This window comes from Coregonus lavaretus (genome assembly GCF_964263955.1).
Source record: "Coregonus lavaretus genome assembly, contig: HAP1_SCAFFOLD_1837, whole genome shotgun sequence".
In the NCBI taxonomy this organism is placed as follows: domain Eukaryota; kingdom Metazoa; phylum Chordata; class Actinopteri; order Salmoniformes; family Salmonidae; genus Coregonus; species Coregonus lavaretus.
This window is the reverse complement of record NW_028156390.1, coordinates 37,501-47,911: the sequence shown is the minus strand read 5'-3', so window position 1 is coordinate 47,911 and position 10,411 is coordinate 37,501. Positions and strand designations below refer to the sequence as shown.

The 10,411-nt window shown below is 45.0% G+C and overlaps 1 pseudogene across 1 annotated transcript in view; it reads right to left on the bottom strand.

The window, feature by feature from the left end:
* Positions 1-2,705: 2,705 nt before the first annotated feature.
* The window catches only part of LOC311126409 (protein patched homolog 1-like), a 44,620-nt pseudogene continuing 36,914 nt past the window's right edge, over positions 2,706-10,411 (bottom strand). Inside the window, exons 7-10 of the transcript in view lie at positions 4,969-5,068; positions 4,406-4,708; positions 3,740-4,289; positions 2,706-3,476 (exon numbers count right to left, since the gene is read on the bottom strand). The product of the transcript in view is annotated as a protein patched homolog 1-like (transcript). The remainder of the gene's footprint in view (positions 3,477-3,739; positions 4,290-4,405; positions 4,709-4,968; positions 5,069-10,411) is intronic.

Below are 10,411 nucleotides of genomic sequence, written 5' to 3'. Positions count from 1 at the left end.
CACACACACACACACACACACACACAGTATTGTTAGACCAGATGGTGCTAAACCCTTCAGCTCTCTGGACGGGGTAGCTTATTGGATAAAGAGAAAGAAAGACAGGGGTGGAGAGAGAAAGAGTTTCTTGTGAATTAAACGTGTAATTCAGTCAAGTGCCATGTTGAGTAGGGTAATACCGTAGCTGTAGCTTATCACTAGAGATAGGACAACAATGTATATTTACAGTGAGAATAACAGAAGTCGCATTCATATTTTTCTTTTTTTAAGACAAAAAAAAGGAGACTAACAAAGCTGTACATTTCACAACAATATCCTCCATAATGGCCTTGACTTGCTACCATAGATTTTGCCCACCAATTGCAATATGCATTAAAGTGGAATTGACAGCATTTTGGCAACATCTTATATAAATATGTTCATATACACCCCCAGGAAGAATATTACACTTTTAAAAACATTTTTATAAATTCTTAGAATGTTTGGGAATTACGTATACTAAGGCATTTGTGAAAATTCTATAGCAATATAAAGTGGGAAAGCGGCCATGCGTTTTGACAATTAATAGACACTGCAGTAAATAAAACCTAATAAAAACATCTGTCTCGTCCAAGACCGGAGTCTACACAGACCGGTGCGCTATAGCCAATCCGAGCTACAGTAGGCATTTACACAAACAAACCATTTTCCATACGGGCCTGCCATCATTCACTTTGAACTGGACTGTGTGTTTACAGGCAGTTGCAACAGCGCGACTTTAGATCATTAGAATGCATTCGCCAAAAGCCACAAAATACACCTAAATGGATTTCTGCAAATATGTAAACACAACGGGAGTCCTCCTACATTTGGGAACTTTACAGTCCTATTGATCAAACAACCATGAATAGATAGGCTCTCTCTCCCTCAATTATGCACATCAACAACAAATGTAACCTTAATTTAACTAGGCAAGTCAGTTAAGAACAAATTCTTATTTAAAATGATGGCGTACACCGGCCAACGCTGAGCCAATTGTGCACCGCCCTATGGGACTCCCAATCACGGCCAGTTGTGATACAGCCTTGAATCGAATCAGGGTGTCTGTACTGACACCTCAAGCACTGAGATGCAGTGCCTTAGACTGCTGCGCCACTTGGGAGATCAACAACTAATGCTAGCCAGAGCAAGATGAGCTAAAATCTAACGAAGGAACATTAGATAAACCATCTCAAACTTTTTCAGCTAGTTGGCCATCAAAATTGCACTGATAAACAATGGAGAATTGTAGACTACTCATCCTTCTGCAGCTTGCCTGCCACTGCATGCTTGTCCCAACCAATCACCCAAGCTAACTGGCTAAAGTTGGCTAACTTGCTACTTCCAGACACAAATGTGAGAACACCTCACTCTGATCATTTTACTTGCCTTAGCAGAGCTGATTAGGCTGTTTACATGTTATCTAGAGCATTCGTGACTAACTATTACTTTTTTTCCCTACGTTTACTGATACCGGTCATATTCCATATTCAGTGGGTGTTGCGTGTTCGTAAATTCATCAGTTATTCTGCGCTCTGGCACACTCAGACGAGAGTGCTCTGAAATCAGAATAGATATCCAGAGAGAATTTGCGAATGCAAGAGATATGCTAACTGGATAACAGTCGTTCAAGTTCTTACTAGCTAACCAAATGACACCTGCATCCCTAGCCTGGCTATAGCCACCGAAAAACGATATGAGGGAAAAATGACAGTCACTCACCCACTCCTTCAATGGCATGACATGACATCCTCCTAGCAGCTAGCTAGCTAACATAAGGCTCTGTGTTTTTAGCTTGCTACATAAATAGATACGCTAGCCTATTAGCCACATTATGACTGACTTGTGATCATTGCCCTTGCTAGTTTAATTGTATTGACATTCCCAGACTTAGTTACAATCGTCAGATTTTGTCCAAAATATTGAGTCATTGAAACTGAAACAGTGCATCCTGAATGGAGTCAGCAAACAATGTAACAGGCCAGCTGTGATTTCAAACCTGATAGCAATATTTTTTGGACTACCAAGAAATGTATTGGTGAATTATATTAATCATGCATTGAACTGTATCCATCTATTCTGCCAACAATGCCTTAGTGTACGTCATGGAACGTTGAGTCAAATATAACCTTTTTTATTTTGTAGCATAAACTAGGAATTTTATATTTTTTACTGATATTATGATTGTCTGTTTGTTTCATATCTATAAAGTAGTTAAAACACTGTCAGTTCCACTTTAACTATGGGAGTGATACTTTTACGCTCACTCATTCTACTATAAGATGGCTGCCGAGAGCTATGACATCACCAGAGGAAATGGGAGATGGGTAATTGAGTTCGATGGACAGCCAAGTCACAACAAACATATTTTATATCTTCTACATATTTGCTCGTCTTAAATAGCACGCATAGCGTGAGTCAGAGTTCAACAGTAATTGTTTCATAACTACCACAGGTTTGTGATATGCAAATTCATTATTTAAAAAAAGAGTACCTTTATACACAAACATACACACACATACTCGTACAAACATACACACCTGCACACACACATATATACACACACATTGATGCCCTGTGTAGTTATTGAGTAGTTTCACTTGACGTGATTGTTAGTCTATTTCTTTTTAGAGATGTATCCGATGAGTTACCCACCCACCCACCCACGCACACACACAAACCCACAATCACGTTTACACACTCACTCACTTTCTAACGTAAAATAAACATTTGCATAGAATTATTATACAAGTTATTATACATTATTACAAAATATCTTAAGCAGCAACAATGTATGCTGAAATGTATTGTCTAGATGAAGCTTCCTCATGGCACAGATCCACAGATGAGTGAACAACAGTAATCAGAGATTTCTCACACACACACATTTGTTTTACTATCATTGTGGGGACCAAACAATTGATTCCCATTCAAAATCCTATTTTCCCTGACCCCTAACCTTGAGCCTTAACCTAACCCTAACCTTTACCCTAACCTTAACCCCAAACCCCTAACTTAACCCTAACTCCTAACCCTAATTCTAACCATAACCCCAATTGTAACCCTAACCCTAAACCTAACCCCTAAGCTTAAAATAGCCTTTGTCCTTGTGGGGACCAGCTAAATGTCTCACATTTTCCTTGTTTTACTGTCCTTGTGATGACTTCTGGTCCCGACAAGGACAGTAAAACCAAAAACACACACACGCCATAGCAAATTACGTCCCCAGTCTGTTAAAAAAAGGAGCTACATTATAGCTACTTTTTTGTTCATCTTTACATAAGTATACATCTTTTAAATATGGATAGAGATATCTAAGACAAACATCCACGGGGTTACAGTAAAAATGAGCACCATGGCACTAGCCACCACTGTGTTATGTGTCTCGCTGCACTGTGTCGGGCCACTGAGTGAGAGAGGGAGTCCATCTTTGGCCGTTGTGCTTCTGCTCTCCTCCACTGGAACAACAGAGAGACAGACAACACACAGTTAGAAAACTGTCATGACAACAAACACATCTCACTCTCTAAAGGCACAACGCTCAATATATTATGTTCAGTTTGCAGTAAAAAGGGTTTTGAAGGACTGAATAGGGACATTTTTGCAAGTAATAAAACCAAAGAAGGAAAAGGAACATTCATTGCAAATCCTTTGTGGATGTAATACCAACATGTGAATTACTTCATTGTCCTGAGAAGCTACAAACTCCATTGGGGCTCACCTCAGCTTGCCCTCCTACCACAGTCGCTCTCAGCTGCCTCACACTCCACATCCTGGAGCTCCATGGCCTCCACCTTGGCGTCCATCTTGGTTCCTCTGCAACCCGTATGGACCTCCAGTGGCACATGGGGGTCCTGGAAGGCAGGCTCGGGCTCTGCGCCACCTGCTGTGTGGTAACTGTCCGCTGCAGTGTGTCCTGGGTAAGAGGAGGTGGGGCTTTGAGTGGGGGGAGGGGCAGAGTGGACAGCGATGGTAACTGACGCAGAGGCCGTTACCGTGGTGATTGGCTGGCAGTAAGTAGGGGCGGGGTTAGGGTGGGGAGGTTGGTGGCGATTGTGCCGGGGGTTGTGGGATGGACGGGTTCTGTGCCCTGCAGAGCGTTCTCTGTGGCCTCCCGAGACAAAATGGCCCCCGGAGCCATAATGGCCTCCAGCCTCAGTAGCAATTTCAAAAGCGTCCATGCGCGGGTGGGCTCGGGGCAGCGACTGTAGGTCCCTCTTGTTTAAGCGACGGGATGCACCGGGGTGGGCACCCGACTCCGGCAGCACCGACTGACAGGAGAGAGATCAGAAGATCAGAACAACTTGTACACATGTTCAACATGTTCAAACAGAGAGTGTGAGCTTATGTCACGTGTGTGTGTGTGGGCATTATCCGAAGCACTTACAGAAGAAAAAGAGTAGGCCGTGGTGTTTCCTTGTCTAGCTGTCCTTCTTGGCACAGCTCCTAGTCGCACCTCCTCTGCTCTCCCAGCTCTGCCTCTAGTGGTGGGGAGGTCGTACTGCTGCAGCTCCTGGCTGATGCCTGATACCGTGGTGTTGGAGCTGTACTCAGAGTCTGACGAGTCAGAGCCTGTACCTGTCCCCGTCCCTGAGGTGGTGTGGCAGGGGTGGACGGAGAAGCGGACCACGTGAGGAGGGGGCTCTGGGGACGGGGTGGGTAACTGGATACGGCCATCAACAGGGGTCACCTGAGGGGGACAGAGTAAGGAGGGAGGCGTGAGGAGATGAGCCAATTATTTTTATTCCTTTGTTTTTTACACAAACTATTCTGCAAAAATGTTTTATGATGAGCTCGTGTTAGAACATTCAATTAAAAGTTAGCGTTGATTCACCAAAATATGTGCGTAAAAAATGTGTGTGTAAAAAATATTTGTGTGTAAAAAATGTGTGTGTGCGTGCCATTATAGGTCTCTGGGTGTGAGTATTTCTGCAGGAGAAACCATCTGACCTCTGGATAGGGGCCAAAGTAAGACAGCAACACAGGGAGAAGGACCAAACCATTCAGCACCCCCAGAATGGTCAGGATGGCCAGCACAGCAAAGAAATACCTGCAACAAACCAACACAGTCTACTGTTAAGACAGGCAATATGGGCAATATGGGCACGACATTTCATCAACCATCATACACCAACACCACAGAAGATAGGTAGCAAAGAGTCACAACCACGAACATTCTGTGGTCATTTTGGCAGAAGCTTTGAACAACATAACCAGCGGAACATTAGCAGCATCACATAGATATACCTGTGACAACCACAATGAACACCAAACACAGACATTAGAGCAAAGACACACCTGCAAAACAACAGGGTAAGCATGATAGCCAACATGATAGCCAACATGAGTGTGTGTGTGTGTGTGTGTGTGTGTGTGCGTGCGAGCGAGCGAGCGTGTGTTTGTGTGTGCATTTGTTTGTGTGGTTTGTGTGGGTGGGTGTGTGTCTGTGTACACAAAGAGAATAACTGGAGCAACCACAGAACAAAAGGAGAGAGGCTTTGATAAACATGCACTAGATCAACCATTACACATGCCTGAAAAGACACCACACACACACACACACACACACACACACACACACACACACACACACACACACACACACGTTGGTTTAGTAGAAAACAGAAATGTACCTGTCAAGTCCTGCCAAAGAGGGTTAGTCTTTAGAAAGCAGCACAGAGAAAGAGAAGGAAGCACAATTAACTGGAGTTGGTTAATTCAAAGGCATGGAAAAAAAGGGTTAGAGAAGGAGGGAGGGAGGGGGCACTTTTCTGGGGTGTGCAGTGTATAAGAAAACATGAAGAAAATACAGCAGTGAGGAATGTGGAGAAGGGGGAAGGAGGGGGTTGAGCGGGAAGAAGAGGCAGGGGGAAGGAGGGAGAAGGAAAGGGTCCTCTCCCTGGCCTCCCTCTCTTTCTTTCGCTTTTTCTTTCTATCTTTCCCTTCTTTCCAGCTAAGTCCCTGCTGTGAAATTCCCGGCGCTCTACAATCCCCTGTCTAATTAAATCTCCAGTGTATTAGGTAAGACCCCCCTGTCTAATGAAATCTCCAGTTTAACAGGTAAGACCACCCTGTATAATTACATATATTTTTTAATTTTTTTATTTAACCTTTATTTAACCAGGTAAGCCAGTTGAGAACAAGTTCTCATTTACAACTGCGACCTGGCCAAGATAAAGCAAAGCAGTGCGATAAAAACAACAACAACACAGAGTTACATATGGGATAACCACAACGTACAGTCAATAACACAATAGAAAATCTATATACAGTGTGTGCAAATGTAGTAAGTTGTGGAGGTAAGGCAATAAATAGGCCATAGTGCAAAATAATTACAATTTAGTATTAACACTGGAATGATAGATGTGCAGAAGATGATGTGCAAATAGAGATACTGGGGTGCAAATGAGCAAAGTAAATAACAATATAGGGATGAGGTAGTTGGGTGGGCTAATTTCAGATGGGCTGTGTACAGGTGTAGTGATCGGTAAGCTGTTCTGACAACTGATGCTTAAAGTTAGTGAAGGAGATAAGAGTCTCCAGCTTCAGAGATTTTTGCAGTTCGTTCCAGTCATTGGCAGCAGAGAACTGGAAGGAATGGCGGCCAAAGGAGGTGTTGGTTATGGGGATGACCAGTTAGATATACCTGCTGGAGGGCATACTACGGGTGGGTGTTGCTATGGTGACCAATGAGCTAAGATAAGGCAGGGATTTGCCTAGCAGTGATTTATAGATGACCTGGAGCCAGTGGGTTTGGCGACGAATATGTAGTGAGGGCCAGCCAACGAGAGCGTACAGCTCACAATGGTGGGTAGTATATGGGCTTTGGTGACAAAACGGATGGCACTGTGATAGAATACATCCAATTTGCTGAGTAGAGTGTTAGAGGCTATTTTGTAAATGACATCGCCGAAGTCAAGGATCGGTAGGATAGTCAGTTTTACGAGGGCATGTTTGGCAGCATGAGTGAAGGAGGCTTTGTTGCGAAATAGGAAGCCAATTCTAGATCTAACTTTGGATTGGAGATGCTTAATGTGAGTCTAGAAGGAGAGTTTACGGACTAACCAGACACCTAGGTATTTGTAGTTGTCCACATATTCTAAGTCAGACCCGCCGAGAGTAGTGATTCTAGTCGGGCGGGCAGGTGCAAGCAGCGTTCGATTGAAGAGCATGCATTTAGTTTTACTAGCGTTTAAGAGCAGTTGGAGGCTACAGAAGGAGTGCCGTATGGCATTGAAGCTCGTTTGGAGGGTTGTTAACACAGTATCCAATGAAGGGCCAGATGTATACAAAATGGTGTCGTCTGCGTAGAGGTGGATCTGAGAGTCACCAGCAGCAAGAGCGACATCATTTATATACACAGAGAATAGAGTCGGCCCGAGAATTGAACCCTGTGGCACCCCCATAGAGACTGCCAGAGGTCCAGACAACAGGCCCTCTGATTTGACACATTTAACTCTATCTGAGAAGTAGTTGGTGAACCAGGTGTGTCAGTCATTTGAGAAACCAAGGCTATTTAGTCTGCCAATAAGAATGCGGTGATTGACGGAGTCGAAAGCCAGCTTTCCAATCTCTGGGGATCTCAGACGATACGAAAGAGAATTTGAACAGGCTGGTAATAGGGGCTGCGACAATTTCGGCGGCGGGATTGGTGGCGGGGCATGGGCAAGTTGCAGCGGAGGGTGCAGAGCTGGTGGCCGGGGTAGGGGTAGCCAGGTGGAAAGCATGGCCAGCCTTAGCAAAATGCTTGTTGAAATGTTCGATTATCGTAGATTTATCGGTAGTGACAGTGTTTCCTAGCCTCAGTGCAGTGGGCAGCTGGGAGGAGGTGCTCTTATTCTCCATGGACTTTACAGTGTCCCAAAACCTTTTGGAGTTAGTGCTACAGGATGCAAATTTCTGTTTGAAAAAGCTAGCCTTTGCTTTCCTAACTGATTGTGTATATTGGTTCCTGACTTCCTGAAAAGTTGCATATCGCGGGGGCTGTTCGATGCTAATGCAGTACGCTACAGGATGTTTTTGTGCTGGTCAAGGGCAGTCAAGTCTGGGTTGAACCAGGGGCTATATCTGTTCTTAGTTCTGAATTTTTTGAATGGGGCATGCTTATTTAAGATGGAGAGGAAAGCACTTTTAAAGAACAACCAGGCATCCTCTACTGACGGAATGAGGTCAATATCCATCCAGGATACCCGGGCCAGGTCAATTAGAAAGGCCTGCTCGCTGAAGTGTTTTAGGGAGCGTTTGACAGTGATGAGGGGTGGTCGTTTGACCGCGGACCCATTACGGACACAGGCAATGAGGCAGTGATCGCTGAGATGTATTTAGAGGGTAAATTAGTCAGGATGATATCTATGAGGGTGTCCATGTTTACGGATTTAGGGTTTTACCTGGTAGGTTCCTTGATAATTTGTGTGAGATTGGGGGCATCTAGTTTAGATTGTAGGATGGCCAGGGTGTTAAGCATATCCCAGTTTAGGTCACCAAGCAATACGAACTCTGAGGATAGATGGGGGGCAATCAATTCACATATGCTGTCCAGGGCACAGCTGGGGGCTGAGGGGGGTCTGTAGCAAGCGGCAACAGTGAGATACTTATTTCTGGAAAGGTGGATTTTTACAGTAGATTGCAACTCCACCCCCTTTGGCAGTTCTATCTAGATGGAAAATGTTGTAGTTGGGAATGGACATTTCTAAATCTTTGGTGGCCTTCCTAAGCCAGGATTCAGACACTGCTAGAACATCAGGGTTGGCGGAGTGTGCTAACGCAGTGAATACCTCAAACTTAGGGAGGAGGCTTCTGATGTTAACATGCAAGAAACCAAGGCTTTTGTGGTTATAGAAGTCAACAAATGATAGCGCCTGGGGAGTAGGAGTGATACAGGGGGCTACAGGGCCTGGGTTAACCTCTACATCACCAGAGGAACAGAGGAGGGATAGAATAAGGATAAGAACTGGTCTTCTAGTGCGTTGGGTACAGAGAATAAAAGGTACAGACAAGGATATGGAAGGATATGAGTACAGTGGAGGTAAACCTAAGCGTTGGGTAACGATGAAAGAGATAGCCTCACTGGAGGCACCGATTGAGCCGGTCTCCGCGTGTGTGCGGGGGTGGGACAAAGGAGCTATCTGAGGCAGGTTGAGTGGGACTGGGGGCTCTACAGTGAAAAAGTACAGTAAGAACTAACCGAAACAGCAATAGGCAAGGCATATTGACATGGGAGAGAGGCATAAAGCAATCACAGGTGTTATTCGAGAGAGCTAAGACAACAGCTGGTAATGGCGACGAAAGTTTGAGCTGAGGCTAAACAGATAAACAGGATGGGGTACCGTATAAAGAAACAGTCCAGCAGGCATCAGCTGTGTAGCTGAGTGATCATAAGGTCCAGTGAACAGCAATAAGTGAGTCCGGGAGTGGCTGCTACGGCACAGGCGAGCAGGAGGCACGGCTGTTGATTGCGTGTGCTAGCGGGCCGGGGCTAGCAGATGGATCTTCGTGGTCGTCGCAACGGGAAGCCTGTTGAAACCACATCCGACGATTACGTCGGCAGACCAGTCGTGATTGATCGGCGGGGATCCGTGTCAACACTAGGAGGTCCTGTCCGGTTGACAGAGAGGTAGATAGCCGGGAGATGGGCCTGGCTCGAGGCTAGCTCAAGGCTAACTGGGGCTTGCTTCGGGACAGTGGTGATTAGCCAACAACAACAACAGCGGTTGCAGCTAGCTAGTTGCGATGATCCGGTGTTAAGGTCCAGTGATTCAGTGATTCCGGCAGAAAATCCGATATGCTCTGGCTCGATAGCGCGATGTGCAGACTGGCCGATAATTGTCCAGGCTAGAGCTGGCTGGAGGTAGTGCAGGCCACGGACAATGGTGAAGACCGCTAACGGTGGCTAATAGCAAGTAGCTAGTTAGCTGGCTAGTTTCAGCCGGAGGTTCTAGATAAAAAGGTATATAGAAATAATAGAATCCGTTCCACATTGGGTGAGGCGGGTTGCAGGAAAGTATATTTAGTTAAAGGATGGAAAGTGAGATTGAGAAATATATACGAAAAAGACAAAAAGACAAAAAACAGGCTATTTACATGAGGACACTACAGAAAACACGACCGCACTGCTATGCCATCTTGGAATTCTTACCTAATACACATCTCCAGTGTATTAGGTAAGACCACCCTGTATAATTACATCTCCAGTGTATTAGGTATGACCACCCTGTGTAATTAAATCTTCAGTGTATGTATGTATGTGTGTGTGTGTGTGTGTGTGTGTGTGTGTGTGTGTGTGTGTGTGTGTGTGTGTGTGTGTGTGTGTGTGTGTGTGTGTGTATGTGTGTAAGTGTGTGTGTGCGTGTGTGTGACCCTTCATCTAGTTGTTAAATTGTTCATCCCAGAAGCG